The 24,844-nt window shown below is 40.5% G+C and overlaps 1 protein-coding gene across 1 annotated transcript in view; it reads right to left on the reverse strand.

Moving 5' to 3' along the window:
* The window catches only part of EDAR (ectodysplasin A receptor), a 176,053-nt gene that overhangs the window by 122,412 nt on the left and 28,797 nt on the right, over positions 1 to 24,844 (reverse strand). The gene's annotated exons all lie outside the window — the stretch shown is intronic.

The raw sequence follows: 24,844 nt of genomic DNA on the forward strand, positions 1-24,844 counted from the left end.
CAACACCCCATGTGCATGGAGCCTAAAGCCTGCAAATTGTTTGGGATGTCTCTAAAAGCAGGAAAATGATATGTGTGGCTGGGGAAGTATGCAACATATTTTACTGGGGACAGGGTGTGAGGAGTGTCAGTGAAGACAGGATGAGAAATTACAATGATTTACAGATGCCTGGATGTGACCTTATTATTTAGTTTAGCCAGATCATGTGTATGGGCATGTTTTGAAATGGGTTGATTGATCCCTGTACTATCTCATTGATCCCTGCCTGCTCATGTCTGCTATAAGAAGTTTAGTGTGATTTTTGAATCTCTGTCCCATAACCTATGTAGCTCCAGGTGACTGTCAATACTGATATCTAGGCTGTGTGTTTCACGGGACCTTATTAGTTTATGACGTGAATCAGTGCAATATTTTCAGTCATTTACCCCCAGATGATACTATATACTGCCCTCCTAACCATCTTCTCTTGAATTATTTTGGAACTGTACTGTCCCCTTTTGCAGGGATTTTTTCTCAGAGAATAGGTGCAGGAATTTCCCCCTTTTGAGTTGCCCCTTTTCTCCACCCCTACCCTCCTACGAGTACCATCCTTTGGTTCCACCGCCTATCCACCTACCAGTATCATTTTGTGGTGTTAAGTAGTTTGTATGGAATTTTCTAATGATAACATAAAAAGCAGTAAACTAGGGCCCCTGCTGCCAGCAGCAAAAGCACCCCCAGCAACAATAGACCCCCGCTAGCAACAACAGATCTCCCAGCAGCCAGCAACAACAGACCCCTCCCTCAACAGTGGATCCCTCCCAGCAACAACTTACCCTTCAGCAACAATAGATCCATCCCTCATCAAGAATTCCCCCACCCCACCCAACAACAATAGATTCCCCAGAATCAATGGACCCTCCAGCACACCCCAGTACCCATTTCCATTTCATATATTCAGTGCTGGAGGTGCTGGCACTGCATTTCCCCACGTTTCCACTGAAAAAACTTCCTGCCTGTTTGTATTGTAAATTGCTGTGCAAGCTGTTGACAATATAGATCCTATATTTTAATACTGAAAGCTCAAGCTATATTCTTCCTTTTTCTTAATGACCTTTTAATTTTTGTTATTAAAGATTTTCAGGCCATCTATTTTGGGCAATTTCATAATATCTGCTTTTTTTCGAGGAAGATGATATTACTATTTGTTGCACAGGCACAGTATTTGGAAGCTACATAACAATGTACAACTGCATTCATTCCCAACTTGCTGTTAAACCAACTTAATAAGGTTCAGAAAACTGGATTGCATGCATTTAAAGTGGCTGTAAAGGTTGAAGGTTTTTTAGCTTCATGAATTCTATGCATGAAGGTAAAAAAACCTTCCGTGTGCTGCTCTGCCCCCCTAATACTCACCTGAGCCCTCTCTTAATCAAGTGATGTGCATGAGAGCCCCTGCTGTCCCAGGTCTCTCTTTCTCGTCATTTGCTCCCACTGCTATCAATTACAGCCAGTGAGCCAATGAGGAGAGAATGGGGCTCAGGGCCAAGCCGTGACTCTATGGCCCTGATTTACTAAAAATTGAGTCTACCAGCAGACGCTGAACATTCAGGCAGACTCAACTCAATCAAACTAGACCTGTCAGTCATCAGAAAGGCGTCTAGCAAGCTCATTGAAAAGAGTCTACTTTGTAGACTCTTTTCCTGTTAGTAAATCCGGAATTGCGTCAGGCACATTTCTAGATGCAATACCGGATATATTCGCTAGGTGGCGCACAACTGCGGGCTTTGTCCCGTTGGCGTTTTTCTGTTTGCATATGAGAATACTTATAATTTAAAATAAAAAGCACACCTATATTATAATTTTTTTTTTTTTGCTGTTTCTCCAAAAATGATCGGCCAACTAATGCATTTCCTAATGAATGTCATACGTTCTATTTTCAAATGTCACACATTTTCACACTTATAGCTCAAATAATTGGGAATGTCTAGTTCTAAGTTCCCAATATAATTATATCTTCCTTCTCTTTAATCATGTAGCTATTCTACATTCCAGCTCAAACTCTCCTACAATGGCTTAGTGGTTAGTACTCAGAATTTACAGCACTTGGGTCACAGGTTCTAATCCCAGTTATGGCTGCACCTGGCTGCATCCCAGTTTGCATGCTTTCTCTGCGCAGGTGTGTTTCTGCCAACACGCCAAAGACATGCTGTTAGGTTAATTGGGCCTAGTATATGTCTGAGTTTCTGGCCTTAGATTGTAGCTCATTGACATTTATGAATGCCCAAAATATGGAGATCAATTTCCAGTGTTCTGTCAGTGCCAGGAATATTGATCAATCAATGGGAGTGAATCTAACCTGCGTCCCGTTCTTCTGACAAGTTTGAAACTTTCAATTTTCCTTCTGTTTATATTTAAGTACAACTTTGTTTCTCTTCTCTTAGGCTACGTTCACACTAGCTTTGTCAGACAGACGTTTGGGAAGCGTTTTTAACGCTTTTCAAACGCCTATGAAAATTCTGCACATGGCAGCACACAGCAAAACTGGCGCCTCATGTCCAGTCAGGAGGAGTTGAAGCCTCCCATTCAAGTCTATGGCAGGCGTTTGCGGTGCGGTTGTGACACGGTTGCGAGGCGGTTGTGGATTATTAATACCATTTAACTTTAAGTTTAAATGCTTGGCAAATGCCTATCAAATGCGTCAAAACCGTGCATTTGGGGAGCATTTGAGGAGCGTTAAAACCGCTTCCCAAACACTATAGGGCGATTTGGCAAGAGTTAGAAATAAAGTCAAGTGTGAACGAGCCCTTAAACCTCTCTCCTTTTACAACTTGACCCCCTCCCCCACCCCCCCTGTCATCACCTGTTCCGTCTGCAAATCTATGTATCACCGCCCCACTCTTTTTATTTAACTATTTATTTACTGATCAAGTTAATGTGTCTCACTTCCTATCACCTCCAGCTCAGACCTCACATTATTATATGATTCCTGTATCTCACCACTAGTCTGATTGAATTCACAATTCCTGGTCAGTCTAGTTCCCTTACCTATAATAACCTTTAGGGCCAGTTCACACTACATGTGTTTCAGTTGCTTTTTTTGCATCCAAAACGCACAGAAAGAAGGTTATATGGTTGTCAATGTCATAGTTCACATCAGCGCTTGCAGTTCCAGTGCGTTACAGGTGCTGCCAAAAAAGTCGAACAGGCTGCATTGTTTATGCATAGAACTGTACTTGGACGTGGTAAAATGCCCTGGGATGCACTAAAACGCACATGTCCCTAATTAAATTGAAGAAAAGGAGAGGGGAAAAAATTAACTGGAATGCATTAAAAAATGCACTGGAACACATCAAAAACACATCCAAAATGTACTGGAACACATCAAAAATGCATCCAAAATGCACTGGAACATGCTAAACATGCATCAAAAAAGTGCATGCAAAAATGCATTTGGAACACATCTAGACTGGGTTTCTATAGTGTGAACTGGCCCTTAGGACTTCTTCACACCATTTGTGCTGCAGAAACGCATGCAAGAGCATGCCTTTTCCTGCACAGCAAAGAAATGCAATGCCCTTTGTAGATGTGCGCAGGTACCATGATGAAAACTTAATTGCACCTCCACACGTCTAGTAAACACAGACGCATTCACAGCCACCAAAATGCATTGTACCACACTACTGTGCGGTTAGGTACAACACACTTTTAAAATAATATGCCTGCAGTATTTTTGCATGTTCCCACACATTAGGCAGCCCATTGAAATTAATGAGCTGAGGAAAAAAAAGTAAAAAATGCCACATTCGCACAGGTCCTCTGGCCTGTACAGCATGAATGAGGGGGTTGTTCACGTGGCTGGAGCCACCTGTTACACTATGGGGACACAGCAACTGTATGAACACAGGTTTTAATCTGACAGGTGTGAAGGCGTGGGGAAGTGGCCCTGAATGCTCACTGTCTCTGTTCAGGGCTGTACATCTGCACCCATATGCTTGGCAAATTAGGACCTGCAGCATTTCCATAGTGTAACATAGGCTGCCTGCAAATGCGACAGTCACAAAAACAAACCACTGATTCCCACTCTACAGGCCACAGCACCCATGTAAATGAGCCCCAAGACCTCATTTACACACACAGCTTTATTTATGAATTCAGTACAGTTTTATAATTTAGATTTAACAGGAATATGGCTGGGATTGTGTCCATTAATAATGTTTTTAGTGTATTTTTACCATAAATACAATTTGGATATTTTCTCTGGCAATGGGGGGCTGTCAGGTATGCTGTTCGGGAACCCATGATATCTATCGGTGGCCCTGGGTGTATGCTTGTGTCTGTGCCACCTGTATAGTTAGGAAGAACAATAACTTCTTCTATGGAATACCTTGAACCTCTGCTATGTACCTCAATGTATCTAGGAATTGGACATGTTTTCAACTGAAAATACAGCAATTATTAGTAATATTTCCCCTGCAAATGAGGATCAACTCTTTGGTCGAGAACAGCGATCTCGCCATGTCCAGATGTGGTCTGGAATTCCACAAAAGAGCAATTCACAAAGCCAAAAAATAGATTTGCAAATTACCACTAAACTCTCCTAACTACACTCCCATCCACTAACACTCCCCACTACCACTTCCAGGTGTGCACGAACGTCCTTCCGCAAATGTCATGACGTATATCCGGTATGACAGCTGCTCTAGCGCCTCCTCCAACAGCCATCTTGGAGTTTATTTGTGCACCATAACAATTTTCCACGTGGCTCCATTGTGTATATAACATTCGCGAATACAGGTGAAACTCGAAAAATTAGAATATCGTGCAAAAGTTAATTTATTTCAGTAATGCAACTTAAAAGGTGAAACTAATATATGTGATAGACTCATTACATGCAAAGCAAGATAGTTCAAGCTGTGATTTGTCATAATTGTGATGATTATGGCTTACAGCTTGTGAAAACCCCAAATCCAAAATCTCAGGAAATTGGAATATTGTGAAAAGGTGCAATATTCTAGGCTCAAAGTGTCCCACTCTAATCAGCTGATTAAGCCATAACACCTGCAAAGGGTTCCTGAGCCTTTAAATGGTCTCTCAGTCTGGTTCAGTAGGAATAATAATCATGGGAAAGACTGCTAACCTGACAGTTGTGCAGAAAACCATCATTGACAACCTCCATAAGGAGGGAAAGCCTCAAAAGGTAATTGCAAAAGAAGTTGGATGTTTCCAAAGTGCTGTATCAAAGCACATTGATAGAAAGTTATGTGGAAGGGAAAAGTGTGTAAGAAAAAGGTGCACAAGCAGCAGGGATGACCGCAGCCTGGAGAGGATTCTCAGGAAAAGGCCATTCAAAAGTGTTGGGGACTTTCATAAGGAGTGGACTGCGGCTGGAGTCAGTGCATCGAGAGCCACCACATACAGACGGATCCTGGACATGGGCTTCAAATGTCGTATTCCTCTTGTCAAGCCGCTCCTGAACAACAAACAACGTCAGAAGCGTCTTACCTGGGCTAAAGAAAAATAGACCTGGTCTGTTGCTCAGTGGTCCAAAGTCTTCTTTTCTGATGAGAGCAACTTTTGCTTCTCATTTGGAAACCAAGGACCCAGAGTATGGAGGAAGAATGGAGAGGCACACACTGCAAGATGCTTGAAGTCCAGTGTGAAGTTTCCACAGTCTGTGTTGATTTGGGGAGCCATGTCATCTGCTGGTGTTGGTCCACTGTACTTCATTAAGTCCATGGTCGACGCAGCCGTCTACCAGGAGATTTTGTAGCACTTCATGCTTCCTTCCGCAGGCGAGCTTTATGGGGATGCTGACTTCATTTTCCAGCAGGACTTGGCACCTGCCCACACTGCCAGCCAAAAGCACCAAAACCTGGTTCAATGACCGTGGGATTACTGTGCTTGATTGGCCAGCAAACTCGCCTGACCTGAACCCCATAGAGAATCTATGGGTCATTGCCAAGAGAAAGATGAGAGACATAAGACCGAACAATGCAGAAGAGCTGAAGGCCGATATTGAAGCATCCTAGTCTTCCATAACACCTCAGCAGTGCCACAGGCTGATAGCTTCCATGCCATGCTGCATTGAGCCAGTAATTGCTGCAAAAGGGGCCCAAACCAAGTACTGAGTACATATGCATGCTTATACTTTTCAGAGGTCCAATATTGTTCTATGTACAATCCTTGTTTTATTGCATGTAATATTCTAATTTTCTGAGATTGTGGATTTGGGGTTTTCATGAGCTGTAAGCCATAATCATCACAATTATGACAAATCACGGCTTGAACTATCTTGCTTTGCATGTAGTGAGTCTATCTCATAAAATAGTTTCACCTTTTAAGTTGCATTACTGAAATAAATGAACTTTTGCATGATATTCTAATTTTTCGAGTTTCACCTGTATATGTTTGCAGTTCTATTGTGGATTTGGCATTGGTGAAGATATGTTTGCAGCTCTACTGTGTATATGACATTGGTGACTATATGTTTGCAGCTCTATTGTGTATATGACATTGGTGAATATATGTTTGCAGCTCTATTGTGTATATGACATTGGTGAATATATGTTTGGCGGTAAAGGCCCAAGGTCAGCATAAATTGGGGGCCTAATTTATTACTGTTAAGAGGATTGTAGAAAAAGAATAGCTTGCTGCTCATTGAACACGACCCATTCATTGGTACATAACATGGTCTTGTGGTGCAAAAGGGGGCTTTTGGTTTGTTAGTTTGGACATACTTGCATATGTGCGCTCTAACAAGCTAGATTTGGGCAAATTATATTGCTCACAAAATATAAGTGTTAGGGGTGCTAGTATATTGAACTTGAACATGAAATAACCCCCCAAAAAATAAACGTAGTCCAAACGTTTATTGATCAAATACATATTTCACATTTATTTGGACAGCAGCAACAAGTAGGTAGTCAATTTTTTGGTGGGAAAAAAAAAGCAGGATTGATGTTGCTAAAATAGAACGGTCCTGCTCATAAGAGCTTACAATCTAAAATATTATACTTCTAATCAACTGTGCTTTCACAGGTTACAGCAGGAAACAAACGGTTGATATGAATCACTTAGTAGGCTTATCTATCCACAAATCAGGCTGCAGCAGGGGCGGACTGACAACTCATGGGGCCCCCGGGCAATAGGGGATCATGGGGCCCCTATGTCCTTGCCAAAACTCAAAAAGCCTATGAAAAAGGTACCAGGGGCACCTCATGGGGCCTCCTATTGACTCCGGGCCCTCGGGCAGTGCCCGAGTTTCCAAATGGTCAGTCCGCCCCTGGGCTGTAGATCAAAATATTAACATAAAAATACATACGTGCCAAAATAACAAACACCTCTCACCTCCCCAAATCCCCCACACATACATTTCTCATTAGATTTGTCCGAAAACTGCATTTCAGTCTAAATAAGCAAGTAAACTATAGCCAAGTGCAGCTTTGGAAGAGCAGAGCAATTGACGTGTTAATAAACACACAATCATTGTACAATAACACACAAACACACTTTAGAAGGAAAGAAATGCAAAACATTTACAGCCCACATCAAAACACAGCGTGAGTGTGGTCTGGGCCAATTCACCACAATATTTCTTCCTCCCCAAACCACCGCAGGCAAGGACTTGCTGAAAATAACCTGGCCTATTACAAGGATCACCCACTACTGCAACTCTTTATATAACATAGGCCACACCCACCACTGTCATTCATTTGGTCAGAGAAAGTGTTTGCACCTGATGAATCCTCTTCCCACCTGCGTTAACCCTTGATATACAGGCCCCACGAATCAGAGTCAGAAAGAAAGCCACAGTGAAGTGTACCCGTGCAGCATACAACAGAACATTGAACAGGGATGTGAAGGGGAACCCCATGGCAATATTTATTGGCACTATGGGCACAACTCACTCCAGATTATCGCATGAGTTAAGGCAGTCACATGACCACATCTCGCATGCAATACTGAAAATGTCAATTCACATTTGCTAGTATGCAGGATTTCCCATAAATCAGAAAAACACTCAGGAAATCAAACATAAAAAGGCCTTACACCCCGGTCACATCAAAGCCGATTTAGAAATTGTGCGACTTACAGTGAAGATGCCAACTTCCTTGCGATTTGCAAGACATCTGATATCTATGCAAAATGCCACAAAAGTAGTACATGTACTACTTTAGAAATCAGTGTCAGAAACGCACCCATGTGACCGCTCTAATAGCAGACAATAGGGTGTGACTTGGCATACGATTTGCAAGTCGCATGTCATGCAAATCACATGCCAAGTTGCACTCAATGTGACCGCTATTAGAGCGCTCATAGTGGTGTGGTTCAAACATTTGTTGGAGCCGCAACAATTTCTAAAGTAATGAATAGACTACTTTTCATGCGATTTGCATAGAGATCTGTGTCAGATGTCCTGCAAATCGCACTTTAAATCACCATGTCCCCCAACTTTGAAATCATGTGACTTCACTGTAAGTCACATGATGTGACCGTAGTGTAAGTCGCACCCAGGTGCGGATTGACCATTTGGAAACTCGGGCACCGCCCAAGGGCCCGGGGTCAGTAGGGGGCCCCATGAGATGCCCCTGGTACCTTTTTCATAGGTTTTTTTGAGTTTGGGCAAGGACACAGGGTCCCCATGACCCCCTATTTCCCAGGGGCCCCATGTGTTGTCAGTCCGCCCCTGGTCGCACCACTTCAAAATCTGCTTTGATGTGACCGGGGTGGCCCCCTGTCACATTGGGTGCAATTTGGCATGCGATTTGCATGCCAGGCAACTTGCAAATCGTAGGCCAAGTTGCACACTATTGTCCACTATAGGCTCCATTCACAGCCAATCTGATTTTGAAATCGTGCGACTTCACTATAGGTTGCCCATTTTTCTAAATCGGATTAGATGTGATTATGGTGTTAGCCCTCGGTCACATTGGGTGCAATTTGGCATGCGATTTGCAAGTCGCAGGGCATGCAAATCGCATGCCAAGTCGCATCCAGGGTGCATGATTTCAGGTGCGATTTGGGAATTGAAATTGTACCTGATATACGCGATTTGCTAAAGCACAACTTTAAAACTAGTTCTTGTTTAACTTTTTTTGCATTTTGTAGTGATTTCACATATAGACTACAATAGAAATCGCAATGCAAAACACAACTGAAAACGCAATAACTCATTGGTAAATCTACAGAAAACACGGTGAAATTGCCAACAAACAGCACAATTTTAAATCGCATCTAGTGTGAACCAAGCAGGCAATTCAACAAAGGAAATAAATCTTTGAAAGCATGCGGTACCTGCATGCTCGGATTAGGGTCTGTTATGTATTGGGGGGGGGGGGGGGTGACTCCATGACATTATTTGATTATTTTTTTTTTAAAATCCTTTTCTCACTCTCTCTCTCAGCTCTTGGCTTGACAAATCCTTCCCATAATGCAAACCAGCATTATCAAATCAATCATTAGTCCAGGCCCTTATCTCATTCCATCGTTTGACATTCACATAAGGTGCAGCTTTTAAAGATGTTTGAGCAGACAAGGCCTCATTCTAATTCACATTCTAGGGATCATTTAGACAGAAAGCAAAGATGCTGCCACCAGCACATCTAAGTTAGGGTAGCCACCCAGGGAGATCATGGAACTTCATTTCCGTGGCTGGGAATCAAACTGACAACCCCAACGCTGTAAGGCAGCAGTGCTAACCACTTATCCACTGAGCTGTTGAACACTAATCCAGCCTGTATTTCTGTGGTGTGAATCAACCTTAAGTCCCTGGGCAAGGTCAGTGTAACTAGCCAGATAACTCAAATGTGACACAAATGTTGTACTATGTTGCCAATTCAGATGTATGTTGGTTCTATGTATCCCAATACAAAGGATTGCAATACTAATACATCGGTTTACCAATGCCTCGGTTAACATAATTTTCGGTTTATGAATGAAAATCCATTGAAAATAATGCCTCGGTTTACACAATTATTAATAATTTTTTTTGCAATACAAAGTATATGTTGGCACTGATTTTTAAATGCAAATGCTAGCCTTTTTTTTTTCTTCACAGCTGATGGCTGGGCAGCCATCGTCGGGAACAGAACCTTTTTTTTTTTTTTCCTTCTTTCGGGTCGCCGGCAGCGGGCTTCGTGATTGATGTTGGATCTACTTCGGGGGACATTGTTTTAGATTTTTCTTTTATTAAAGGACTTGTCAAAGACCGTGTCCTGTCTTTTTTTGCACTACACTTTTGTTTATTTGTGAATGAGTAGCGGTACCATGTACCCCATACTCATTCACATGGGGGGGCCGGATCTGGGGGCCCACTTGTTAAAGGGGGCTTCCAGATTCTGATAAGCCCCCCACCCGCAGACCCCCACAACCACCGGCCAGGGTTGTGGGGAAGAGGCCCGTGTCCCCATCAACATGGGAACAAGGTGCTTTGGGGGGGAGCCCCCCTGCCCAAAAGCACCCCCCCATGTTGAGGGCAGGTAGCCTGGTATGGTTCAGGAGGGGGGGCGCTCGCTCGTCTCCCCCCCTTTCCTGACCTGCATGCTCGGATAAGGGTCTGGTATGGATTTGGGGGGGACCCCACACCATTTCTTTTTTTATTTTGGCATGGGGTTACCCCTTAAGATCCATACCAGACCCAAAGGGCTTGGTTTAGATGGGAGGGGGAACCCCATGCCATTTTTTTTATTTTTTTAATTGCCGACCTTTATTTTTAGATTCAGCTGTCAAAATATATATTATCTAGACCTTCGAAATATGTAAAATCATTACAGAAATAATTATAAAGGATAAGAAACAAAAACAGAATCAATAGAACTAAGGAAATCAAATTAGAATACATAAAGATATGCCTAGCTACAAATAATGCTGTTTGTTAAACACAGTAGACGCGATCGAGTGCTGTCTGTCAGAGGACACCACACAGAGATTACTATTAAACAGCGTCTAAAAAGAAAGCGCCCACGGCAGACGGCTAAAATGTGTCCTGCACATGCTCATTTCTATCCCTGCATAGACGATGGAAAAGCGTCTAGTTCTTGACTGTCATGAATTCCTTTAAAAAACTATTTTTTACACATTTAAAATTTTTTTGAAATGTAAGATATTGTTTAAAGTGAAGTCCCGATATTTGTGAAAGCAAATTTCAATGTGAACATGTCTGCAGTGATTTTTTGTTGTGTTTGACGTGCTTCTTAGCAAGTCTGCTTTCTTAGACTGATTCCTGGATTGTGCCTGGTTAGTAAATTCGATTTCACATCTACTTGTTGATGCTTTCTTTAGTAAATGTCTTTGCTGTCTAAAAGTAGACAGTCGCTATTGAAAAGCAGACGTTAGCCCACGGAAATGCGCCTAAGCACATTAATAAATCAGGGCCTATGTGTCTTATGCAGGGGCGGACTGACCATTTGGAAACTCGGGCACTGCCCGAGGGCCCGCGGTAAGTAGGGGGCCCCATGAGATGCCCCTGGTACCTTTTTCATAGGCTTTTTTGAGTTTGGGCAAGGACAGGGGCCCCATGATCCCGTATTGCCCAGGAGCCCCATGAGTTGTCATTCTGCCCCTGGTCTTATGGATGTATAAAGCGGGGCTCTGGAGTGAGCACACACCAGTGCCTCCATAGCAAGCAGTTTGCTATTGGAGACACTTGTCAAGGGGAAAGAGCCAGGAGTGCCATGGGGGAATCGAGAAGAAGACAATCAGGGCTGCTCTGTGAAAAACCATTACACAGAACAGGTAAGTATGACATGTTTGTTATTTAAAAAAAAACAAACCTTTAGAACCACTTTAACATTTTTCATGTTGATGCACTAATGGTCAGTGTTCCGTTATCTGACTTCCCAAAAAGCTCTCAAAAGAACAAACACTCAAAATCTTGCATAAACCCAGTCGTGACTTGTTCTCTTGAACATATTTGCACAATATAAAGTCTAATGTCACCCCCTCCCCCTGTTTGTTAATCCTTTTGGCTTAAAAAAATCTGGCCACAAAAATCACTTTCATTAATAAATATAGGCATGACCTATTACACCATATACAGTACAATCACTTACATGGCCATTGCAATAAAAGTAAGAAAATTGCACTGAGCATAAAAAGCATTCTTGAATCTGAATCACAATATGTATGTTTTTCATTACACAAGGTGACAGATAAAATACAAGACTCAGAACAACACCTTCTCCTTATGAAACAGATAGTGAATTATGTGTGCAATATACACCTAATGATTTGTATATTAAAAGGATAAATATTCGATATATAATTTGTGGGAATGCTTAGAATTTTCTTTATTTTTACAATAAGTTAAAATACACAATGATATCCAGCATCTTATGAAAAACATAGCTCCAAGTTTCATTACTCCAACATAAAGTTACTGTTCCTGTGTTTCTCTAAGACAAGATACAGTAAATATGCAGCATGAATACATATAAGTAATAGAAAATTCTAAGCAGGTAAACGTGAGGTAGACATATGATATTGAGGCCTTCACTCAAAATTACAATCCAGAAACAAGTTTCATTAAAGCTTTATGTTTTTAAAAAAGCCCATTAAAACATGTAAAACTGCATATAAACATAAAAGACTATAAAAAGATGAGGTATTAATAGAACCTGCTGCTGGTTCTTTACTAAAATGTGGATAATTGTGTCAACACATTGACTATACATGCACATAATGTTTAAACTTGTCCTATATGCCCCTAAATTCCAAATGATTTAATTTAGGTGCAAGACAATACAACAGTCACAACTATCACATTAACAAACACAGTACAAACTTTTCCCAGCACAATTACCAGCTAGTCAGCAAAGAAACAATTATACTGTTTAACAATTTGCATTAAAAACAGAGGTTTTAGATTTGCAAATGTAGGTTGGAGCCACACTGCCTTGTCAAGGTCCTTCTGTGGAGTATGGCCCCTAACTCTAGTTTATGAGAACCTTCATGTTGGAACATACTATGCTGTTCAAAGACATGCTGGTAGGTTAATTGGCTCATGTCTAAATTGGCCCTAGTATACGTTTGTATGAATGTGAGTTAGGGACCTTAGATTGTAAGCTCCTTGAGGGTTAGGGCCTATGTGAATGTACAATATATATGTAAAGTGCTGGGTAAATTGATGGCGCTATATAAGTACCTGTAATGAATAAATAAATAAATAAATGGGGTTGATTTACTAAAACTAGAGCACTCAGAATCTGGTGCAGCTGTACATGGCAGCCAATTAGCTTCTAACTTCAGCTTGTTCAATTAAGCTTTGCCAATAAAACCTAGGCGCTGATTGGATTCTATGCAGAACTGCACCAGATTTTGCCCTTTCCAGTTTTAGTAAATCTTCCCCTTGACATGATGAATAAATTGAGGGCAGGCATGCCTGCAGTTAGCCCCTTCCTCCTTAAAGGGTTAGTTCACCTTTACCAAAAGACTACCTATGCAGAAGGGGATTCTGTAGATAAAATAAAACTGTGCAGCTTTGTTCAAAGTTGAATAATGTCCTTTGCTATAGGTGTAGGCCATTTATGCACCTCATGAAACTTGACTTAAGAACTGTTAAGATGTTAAGGATGTTGCTAAGGGAAGCCTAGCTGTTACTGTTCACCTTCACCTTCAGCTCTCAAATGTTAAGTTCAGAGTCCTACAGAGGGAGAAGAACAGGCATCTGGAGGTGCCTGTGCTATGGACTTAGGGACATCCTATAAGAAAAAGTGAGTCTTCAGGTTCAATTCAAGAAGATTTAAGTTAAATTACATAATTGCAACTCATTTATAATATTATTTGCTTATCCATCTCTGCTTTGCATGAGTATTTGTAGCTTAGTAGCTTAATATTAGCTTAGAGCTTCGTACTGCCAAGGTACCGAAGCTTGGGCACCTGTTGTCTAATTACAGTTTGAATACAAAATTAACATAAGCCCTGCTTGGAACACAGTTAGGCATGATATATTTCAACGAAAATATATAATTTTTTTAAAATATACACTTTAGTGAATTTTAGTGCACAAAACACAATATAATACCCTATTATTTGGTAACATATAAAAGATGATGTTACACCAAGTAAATAGATACCTAACATGCCATGCTTTAAAATTGCACACGCTCGTGGAACGGCCCAATACTATGGTGAGTAAAAATCTCCATAGGCTACACTTTTGTAAGCCTATACACAGGAAGTCTGGTGCTAGAATTATTGCTCTCACTATACCGTTCGTGGCGATAACTCACGTGTGGTGTGCATGACCTATATATACATATGCGTTAGCCTTTGCATGCAAGCATTGGGGATGGGAGTTCTTCGACTTTTTTCATTGTATTACTTGTTTTATTTTTTTTTTTACACTCTCTTTAATTTTTTTTATTAACTTTATTGCTATCATAAGGGATGAACAACATGTCTTGTGACAGCATGGACAGTGACAGGTACTCTTTACTGAGAGATTTGGGGTCCATTAGACCCCAGATCTCTCCTCTGCCCTTAAGAGCATCAGATCAAACCAAGATCAGTTGAATCCGATGCTTTCACAGGCTGGTAATGGCCTGTTTACATTAGCTGAAACTGGAAGTGACAAAATACTTGTCGCTTCTGGTTCCTAGACTAAAGAGTGATCAGGGGCATTTTGGTCCTTGAGCATCTCTATGGTCAGCTGGCGGAACTGTAGGCTTCAGTTTCACGCGCCCTGGTGGGACGGGAGAGTCCAGGAAGGTGTATGGAGGGGGAATCCTTCAGCCACCTGTAAAAGCGATCTAGCCGCTAATTAGTGTAATTAAATGTAATGATCCCTTTTACATTTAAAGCCCATGGCCAGCTGAAAAAACAAATACCGGGATGATGCCTGTAGCTGCAGACATCATCATGTCACTGAGTCTGGAGTGGTTAAAACATTATTGAACTAGAACCATTGCCAGATGCTAGACCTCCCTGTAGACTATGTTGCAGTTGTGTATTACAGCCTGGTCCAGAACCCTTTCAAACCTGTAGCTAGACAATGAAGAAGCACAATGATACTTTAGTTTAGCATGCACCACTATTCTATCCCTCCAGTAATCATATTAAGCATGTTAGACTGGGTTCACTGTCAAAGCAATAGAGACATGAAAGCAAGAACCTTCCATCTCTCATTGTTAGTCAAACACTTAGATACATGTGCTCATAGTAAGGGCAGCACAATGGCTAAATGGATAGCACTTCTGCCTGGTAGGGTCATTGGTTCAAATCCCAACCACGGCACAAGCTGGCTGGAGTTTGTATGTTCTCCTTGTGCCTGTGTGGGTTTCCTGGTAGGTTAATTGGCTCCTGTCTAAATTGGCCCTAGAATATGAATGTGAGTTAGGGACATTAGATTGTAGGGGCTGATGTTAATGTACAATTTATTATATATATATATATATATACACACATTAAGCACTGTGTAAACTGATGGTGCTACATAAGTACCTGTAATAAATAAAACAATTTAAAAAATAAGAGTGTAATTAAACTCAAAGAGTTCATCTTTAGATAAAAAATAACTCTACATTAATATTTGAAGTGACATGTATAAACCTGTTCTCTAAGGAAGCTGCTAAACAGTTTTTCATTAAAAAAAATGAACAAAATAGGGGTGCACAACTTTTGCATACATCTATAATTTCTTGATATTTTTTTTTTACTGTCAGAATGAAGAAAAACAAAAATCAACTTCCTCTGCATATGACTTGGTGTTTGAAGTCAACACAGGATACCTGGCCTAAATAAAAACATTAACCTGTAGAATAAAAGCAATGTTGACATTTTATCTAAAATTTTATGTTTGGTTTGAATGATTGATTGCTTGCATTATTGATCGCTTGAATGGCTGACTGATGTTCACTACATGCATGTTAAATGCAATTTACAAATAATGAACTAATGAAATCATAGCTTCTGGGAAACATAGTTGCCCTCCATACCACATGAAATGAACCCTTATAGAAAGATATATCTTTTAGAAATTACAAATTCAAGGTGGATTTAATCAGCCTAAGCCTTCATGTGTCCTGCCAAAAAAAGCAAATCCATCAATGAAATATCTTTGGCAAAAAGCTTGGGGATGAACTGGTATTTGGCATGCAGTACATATAAACTATATATGGCAAATACTTTTTATAATAGTGTCCACAATGCCATCATGTTTGCAGACTGGAATTGTCATATGTACCTGAAATTTTTCCAAAGGGGTTAATAAGAAAGACTACTGAGGGAAATCATTAGACGTCAGAAGTCTTCTCAATCCTTTTGCCTAAGTTAAATCATAAAGTTCATTTTGTGCTCTGTGTGCAGATGCTTGGCAGATTTCCAGACTATAAGGAATTGCTATACATGGATGGTTTAGCAAGCTAAGTTTGTATTATCGGAATACTGCCAAGACATTCAATGGTACCAATTGTTCAGAAGTGTTTTACTGCTTATGCTTCATTTTGTTTTTGCTCACTTTAAAAGCAAATAATAAAAATATGTACAGGTCTATTTTTTGAATAGGCAAAGAGTAAATGTGGCACTGATGCATTTTAGCATTGCAAGAAAATACACCTTATAGGCACAGCTCCCTCATACCAGCATCCTATTTCTGTTATTCCATTTAGAGAAAACAATAAAAACATTCTGTTTAAATTTAAAAGTAAATGCAATTTGTTCATTTATTTAGAACTACTGGGGTAGATTTACTGAAGGCAAATAGGCTGTTCACTTTGCAAGAGTAGTTTTTTTGCAAGGGAATCTGCCCAAGAGCTTAGTGAATGAGATGACGCACATTTGAATTCCATCATCCAATCAGGTGCAAACAAAAAATGCAGTATTTTTTAAAGAATTTCTTTGCACGTAATTGGGTATTCTTCGTAAAATGAAACCTCACCATATTCAAAAAGCTATGGGGCAAATTCCCTCTCAAAGTGAACAGTCTATTTCTCTAGTAAATCAACCCCAGTGTGTCTAGTAACTAGCAGGTGTCAATAAGTGTTTCTATATTAACCTCTTCCTGCTGGCCATACGCATATACGCGGCCTCTCTGTGGGTGACCTTAACGCTGAGAGGCCGCATATATGCGTACCAAAATGTAAACAATGCTGTGCCAACAGCACGTACCCTGCGTGCTCCCAACACATTTACCGGTGGCTAAAGGAAAGTTTCTGATAGCTACTTGTGATCAGGAGATTTCCGATCATGTGACAGCCAATCACAAAATGCCCATCTTCACCTCCTGTTGTCTGAAACCTCTTAAAGGGCCAGAAGGCACAGACAGTAAAGGGTTAAAGTTAATCTTACATTGAAAAAGGATTAGAAGGATGACAATACAAGTCCATGTATATAGCTGCATTAGACTCCCAGTGGCTGACAGCTGTCTAAGTGAAAAAAAATATATAAATATATATACTGTATTTTTTTTTATTTTTCTGAATAATGCCTTATGACTCAAGGTTTGTATGCTGGCCAAGAAACAATAGTGTCTCTGTGAATAAAGAAAATGTTTATATCCAGAGATATCTCACCCTGCCATATCTTGGTCTCCATGTTTTACCTCTCCTCCTGCTCAATTTAGGATGTTATGACTGTATGGTGTGTGTAAGAAGACAGCATGTGTCTACATGTTAACCTACTTCTAGGCAATGCATTCAGGTGTATCATCCCATGGAAAGACTTAGTTTGGAATTTAAACGGATAATTGTAATAAAGTCTATAAGGGAAATAGTTAAACATGAATCAAGGGATCTTTTTTTTTTTTTTTTTATGGTGAAGAATAAAAAGCATAATAATGCAGGGTAGCTTGACAGGGAAGGTCCATGAAGCCTTTGTCTGTGGCTTCTTTCAAGAAGAAACCTGTCGGAGGATTCAGGGAAATATAATCAGTAGCTGTGAAGTTAAATTGTGTGCATTCTGCTGATGTAAAAGCATAAAAAGAAGAAACAAAAGCATAGCAGAAGGGTAATGCCAATGCAGGTTTTATATGGTCCTTTAAACATGCAGTCGTTATAGAAGTCACGTCTGTTGTATGCGTATTTTGTTCTAGAATGATGCATACAGAATGCTATCCTGAGATAAATAGGGTGGCCTTTCATATTCGCAGGAAGGTAAGTGAAAACTAGCTGTGCACTATTAGTTGTCAAACTAATAGCAGGTACCTGCAGCTACTCCTCAGGGAGTGTGCCTGGCAGGACTCTTGGGCATCTGATGTTTGTCCTATGTCCTTAAAGTGTTACTAAACCCACAAGAGTAAAATCAGTTTGTATATGCGGTAAAGCACGCTTGTTATACTCACTGTGGAACCTAAGGAGTTAATCCTCTGCACTGTGTAAAAAGGCTGTTTGATCCTGTCTTCTGTGATCCTCCCCTTCTTCTACTGCCCCTAATCTATCTGCTGATAGAACAGAGCCTTGGGGGCAAGCTGAGCATGCTCAGATTTGTGTATATTGCTAGAGAGGTTTTTTTTCTTGGGAGAGTGCATGTGATCAGCACAGGGCCAATCAGCACTGTCCTGACAGAGGGTCAGGGGTCCTGCAGCCTCACAGGACAGTCAGGCGAGAATGAAAACTCCTTCTACAAGCTTTAACGAGTACTCTGCAGGACACTGATAGAAGTCACAAGACTGCTCTAACTGCTGATGAGAAATGGTATTTAGCAGTTTATATTTACTAAAATAATTGCATTTCCACGTTTTGTGTACTGTGGGGGATCAGATATAGTGAATGCAGGGTCCTGGGTTTAGTAACACTGTAACTGATCAGTATAGCAGCTTTGGACTTGGTATGGTTAATGGGATCACAGCAGGTGCATAGTCTGTGCACAAGGAGTGTTGCCGATTGGTTTCTAAGGCAGCTATACCTCTGGACAGATCCTTCTATTCCACCACAGATCTGATAAAATAACTGTTCCTGTACCTTGTACTAGCTGCAGTTGCCATGAACAGCTATTTACAATGAATCTATTTTTACATATTGCTTTAGGCTCAATTCACACTACTGAGATGTGACCTACTGTGTGACTTTGATACAACTTTGCATATTCTATGGTGCCATGTTGCACCCAAGTAGTGCGGGAACCTTTTCCAAAGTTGCACCATGCTGAGTCGCATTGATTAGAAGGAGCATCATTGAAAACAATGAGATTTCCCTTGTCAACTTAAGTCGCATTCGTGTACCTGGGTCTAAAGTCCATCTCTGGGAAAACTAACATTCCTTTTAGTGTGAGTGCAGCCACACTGCAAGGGTTAGCTACTCGTTCCTGTCTAGATCTTCCGCTCCCCTGGCAGATGGTGCTCCCCTGCATTCAGGCAGTGCATTGGCCCTTGGTGTGCTTACATCCAGTGTAGAGCTATAGTCCCTGTGACAGTCGTAATAATGTCAAAAGAACTTAGACCACTGGAAAGCTAGGAATAAGAGTCTGCAGGAACTGAGGAACTGGCCTAGCAGTGTGGACCTATACCTAGTCCCCCTAGACATAAACAATCAGTTAACCTTCTGCAGTGCAGGTGCACTGCAAGCAAGGATTTTTGTTTTCATCAGAATTCAACTTTGAGGCTGTGTGAATTGAACAGTTTACCTTCCTATTAGCCCAACTGAATTGTTACAGCTGATGCACAAGATAGGACAACTTCTGTTTTGGCCCAATCAAGCTGACCTTGATGTCTATGATGCCACTGTTTAATTTTATATTTCTTTTTTATATTCTTAATTCTTCTCATTTAGATAGCTTAAAATAATAAAAGGGTTTACTGAAGTGATCGTTTGGGTGCCAACTTATTAGTATAATGTACATTTAATTACAGTCCAAAAGTAAATTTCATATTTGTACATGGACACCTTCACTAGCAGGACTGTAGTCCAAAAAATAACTGGCAGCGAGCAAACACTGGTTCACTTAATTGTGGTTTACAAGAAAAATATGCAAATATTCTGTTTGTATTGGATTTCCTCCTGCAGGTTTTACTATAACAGTAAAGAACTTCATTTTCAACTACAATTCTTCCAAACATCATGTATCTGTAGCATAAATGTAAATTACTCTACAATGATTATAAGAACCATTATATATCAAAGGTAGGACATTGGCATTAACAAATACTAGTTTAAAGAGGGCTGGGGAGACCCATCAGAAAGGAGATCTTCAATTTTCCCAGAAAATTGTGTCCAGATATTTTCAAACAAAAGAACTCAGTATCTGTCTAATATAGCGTAACACATTTTATACTTTCATCTGTTAAAAGTGGAGATTTATTTTATAAGTAACATCCATGTTATCAACAGCTTGTTGGCTTTCTGAAATTGAGTTTAGCAATGCTGGAAAGCACATTTTAGAGTCTGTACCTGGCATTAGTCATCTTTGGATGCTTTGCCTAGTAATTATACATTGGGCTTGACAATATCAAAACAGGCTGTCTTTTCACATTTATCAGTTTTTATTATCCATAGTTATCATGTTAATAGTTAGAGTGTGGCATTCATCCTAACGTACCAGCATTACATAGTTCTTGGGAAGTGGTTTTCTATAATTTTATTATAAACTGTAACATGCATACCTATGTTAATCTCTGAAATTATAGAAACTGTGCTGTTTAAAAAAAGGGAAATATTACTATTTGCATTGAATGTTTTAGGGCACCACAAAAAGCACTCTGGATGCGTTTTTGGTTGCAGTTCACACCACACCCCGTTCCGCAGCATGTTCTACTTTTTTCTGCACCAGAATGCACTGGAACTGACTGCACTGGTGTGAACTAGGACCATTGGAATACATGGAAAACACTGTGCATGCATTTTTAATGCGGACTGGAGTGCATCTGGTGTGAACCAGCCCTAAGATGCAAAATATAACTGGGCAAAGCAACTGCAGTATATTTCTAAATGCTACCTTTAATGCCAGAGATATACAGTCATGGCCGAAATTGTTGGCACCCTTGATATTTCTCCAGGAAATCATGTATTTCTCACGAAACGTATTGCATTAACACATGTTTTGCTATACACATGTTTATTCCCTTTGTGTGTATTGGGACAAAACAAAAAAAGGGAGGAAAGAAAGCAAATTCGACATAATGTCACACAAACCTCCAAAAATGGGCTGGACAAAAGTATTGGCACCCTTTCACAACTGCGGATAAATAAGAATGTTACAAGCATGTGATGCTCCTGTAAACTCACCTGGGGCAAGTAACAGGTGTGGGCAATATAGAAATCACACCTGAAAGCAGATAAAAAGGAGAGACGTTCACTTAACCTTTGCATTGTGTGTCTGTCTGTGCCACACTAAGCATGGACAACAGAAAGAGGAGACGAGAACTGTCTGAGGACCTGAGAACCAAAATTGTGGCAAAATATCAACAATCTCAAGGTTACAAGTCCATCTCCAGAGAACTAGATTTGCCTTTGTCCACAGTGCGCAACATTATCAAGAAGTTTGCAACCCATGGCACTGTAGCTAATCTCCCTGGTCGTGGACGGATGAGGAAAATTGATGAAAGATTGCAACGCAGAATAGTCCGGATGGTGGATAAGCAGCCCCAAACATGTTCCAAAGACATTCAAGCTGTCCTGCAGGCTCAGGGAGCATCGGTGTCAGCGCGAACTATCCGTCGACATTTAAATGAAATGAAACGCTATGGCAGGAGACCCAGGAGGACCCCACTGCTGACACAGAGACATAAAAAAGCAAGACTACAGTTTGCCAAAATGTACTTGAGTAAGCCAAAAGCCTTCTGGGAAAACGTCTTGTGGACAGATGAGACCAAGATAGAGCTTTTCGGTAAAGCACATCATTCTACTGTTTACCGAAAACGGAATGAGGCCTACAAAGAACAAAACACAGTACCTACGGTAAAATATGGTGGAGGTTCAATGATGTTTTGGGGTTGTTTTGCTGCCTCTGGCACTGGGTGCCTTGACTGTGTGCAAGGCATCATGAAATCTGAGGATTACCAAAGGATTTTGGGTCGCACTGTAGGGCCCAGTGTCAGAAAGCTGGGTTTGCGTCCAAGATCCTGGGTCTTCCAGCAGGACAATGACCCCAAACATACGTCAAAAAGCACTCAGAAATGGATGGCAAAGAAGCGCTGGAGAGTTCTGAAGTGGCCAGCAATGAGCCCAGATCTAAATCCCATTGAACACCTGTGGAGAGATCTTAAAATTGCTGTTGGGAAAAGGTGTCCTTCCAATAAGAGAGACCTGGAGCTGTTTGCAAAGGAAGAGTGGTCCAAAATTCCGGGTGAGAGGTGTCAGAAGCTTATTGATGGTTATAGGAAGCGACTGATTTCAGTTATGTTTTCCAAAGGGTGTGCAACCAAATATTAAGTTAAGGGTGCCAATACTTTTGTCCAGCCCATTTTTGGGGTTTTGTGTGACATTATGTCATATTTGCTTTTCTGCCTCTGTTTTATATTTGTTCCAATACATACAAAGGGAATAAACATGTGTATAGCAAAACATGTGTTAATGCAATACCTTTTTTGTGTGAAATACTTGATTTTCAGGAAAAATATCAAGGGTGCCAACAATTTCGGCCATGACTGTAGTTGTGTACACATTTATCACACTCACCAGACTCACATCTTTTTAGATCTCCACAGGCAACAAAGCATTGTAACAAATGGGAAGAAAGTGTAAAGAACATAGAAAACATTGCTGTCTATGGAGAAAAGTTAGTTGTACAGATGATAGCCAATAGAAGGTGGTTTTATTACAACTAGGCAGTGCAATCCAGGAGCCAGATTTCCTATAGGTCTCAACTTGATTCATAAATTTCTTCCTCAACTAGTAAACATTAGTCTGACATCGATATTAAAGTAGAATAAAATTCTAAATGAATAACATCTAGTTGTCTGCTAAACTACTGTGTATAATAAACAATGGTTATTTTTAAAATCAAATACTTTTTACTTTTTTTTGCTCTGTATTGCATGTGCCCACTTTTCTACTTTCTTTACACACATTCACTCCAGAGCTGCATGGCATCTCTTATGATATTGACCACAATGAATCATCTCTGATTAATATGTGTTGAAATGGCCTTATGTAGTCTCTATCAGACACCCATGTGACAGGGTGACAATGTGGGTATAAATGGGAGACAGAAACTGTGGGGTAGATTTACTAAAACTGGTGTACTTAGAATCTGGTGCAGCTGTACATGGTAGCCAATCAGCTTAAAACTTCAGCTTGTTCAATTTATCAATTAATTAAGACAATAAAACCTGGAAGCTGACTGGTTTCTGTGCAGGACTGCATGAGATTTTGTACTCTCTAGTTTTAGTAAATAATCCCCTGTGTGTTGTCACCTTATTGCAGGAAGTGTCTATACAAAGACCCTATTGGTAGGATGACCAGTTATTATTTTAGGGCTGAAACATACCTTTAAAATTTCGTATGTTGTGGTTACACGCACGTTACTGCAATACATGTTAAAACACAGTATGTTATGTGCGTCATCCAGTTACAGTGCCATTCCTTTTGAAGGGTACCCCAACTCACTAAAGCAATGCAGGCATGACACACTTGCATTGCAGCACACCGCAATGCACAGTAAGGTACTACTTTGTGCTGAGGTGCATTGTGTCAGAGAAAATGCTGCATGGCTATTTTTTGGTCCGTTGCTGTGTGTTTGGCAGCTCATTGAAAATGAAGGGGATGCCTTAACACAGTGCACGTTTATGTGTGACATGGTAATGCAATCCACATGAACAATGAGTCAAAATTATTGAGAATGACGGACATTTAAGTGCTATTTTCCAGTTCTATCAAGTCTCACACTTGCAGGATGGCACCCCAATACAGCCAGGTATCACACACCACCCTGTACCTCCACAGATTTCTGTTACAGAGTTAACCTAGATGGTTGATTATGCACGTAGAAGATTCTTGGCGAATTTTCAGTTTAGCCCTGTTTTTTTGCCCTACACTTTTTAGCTTTTTTCATATGAGATTTGTCAACTCAGGAAATATAGTAAGTAATGTCTTAGTACATTTTATTAAATGTCCAGTATGCATACAACTTGTAGTAAAATTGTCTGTGAAGGTTCTCATTTATCCAGGTCATGGTATAGCTAGTAGTCGTTAGTCACATTCAGCTGGATTTGTGCTATAATGTTTAAGATGTTTCTTAGCTTACCAAGCCACTTCTACAGTTCCAGTACGTGTCAGGAAGATACCCAAGCATTTAAATCTACACCTTAGAACTCTTTAATCCAATCACCATGGAATGATGATTGTCAAAGAACAGGATGGGAGGTATGAAAGTTGTAGAACCAACTTGTTCAAGTTACATAATCTCATGCCTCGATTTACAGGTGAAACACGAAAAATTCGAATATCGTGCAAAAGTTAATTTATTTCAGTAATGCAACTTAAAAGGTGAAACTAATATATGAGATAGACTCATTACATGCAAAGCAAGATAGTTCAAGCCGTGATTTGTCATACTTGTGATGATTATGGTTTACAGCTCATGAAAACTTCAAATCCACAATCTCAGAAAATTAGAATATTACATGCAATCAATAAAACAAGGATTGTACATAGAACAATATCGGACCTCTGAAAAGTATAAGCATGCATATGTACTCAGTACTTGGTTTGGGCCCCTTTTGCACCAATTACTGCCTCAATGCGGCGTGGCATGGAAGCTATCAGCCTGTGGCACTGCTGAGGTGTTATGGAAGACCAGAATGCTTTAATGGCGGCCTTCAGCTCTTCTGCATTGTTCGGTCTCATGTCTCTCATCTTTCTCTTGGCAATGTCCCAAAGATTCTCTATGGGGCTCAGGTCAGGCGAGTTTGCTGGCCAATCAAGCACGGTAATCCCACGGTCATTGAACCAGGTTTTGGTGCTTTTGACAGTGTGGGCAGGTGCCAAGTCCTGCT

The sequence above is a fragment of the Staurois parvus genome, unplaced genomic scaffold, assembly GCF_062004578.1.
Source record: "Staurois parvus isolate SC_StPar_1 unplaced genomic scaffold, SC_StPar_1.0 ptg000625l, whole genome shotgun sequence".
Taxonomy (NCBI): domain Eukaryota; kingdom Metazoa; phylum Chordata; class Amphibia; order Anura; family Ranidae; genus Staurois; species Staurois parvus.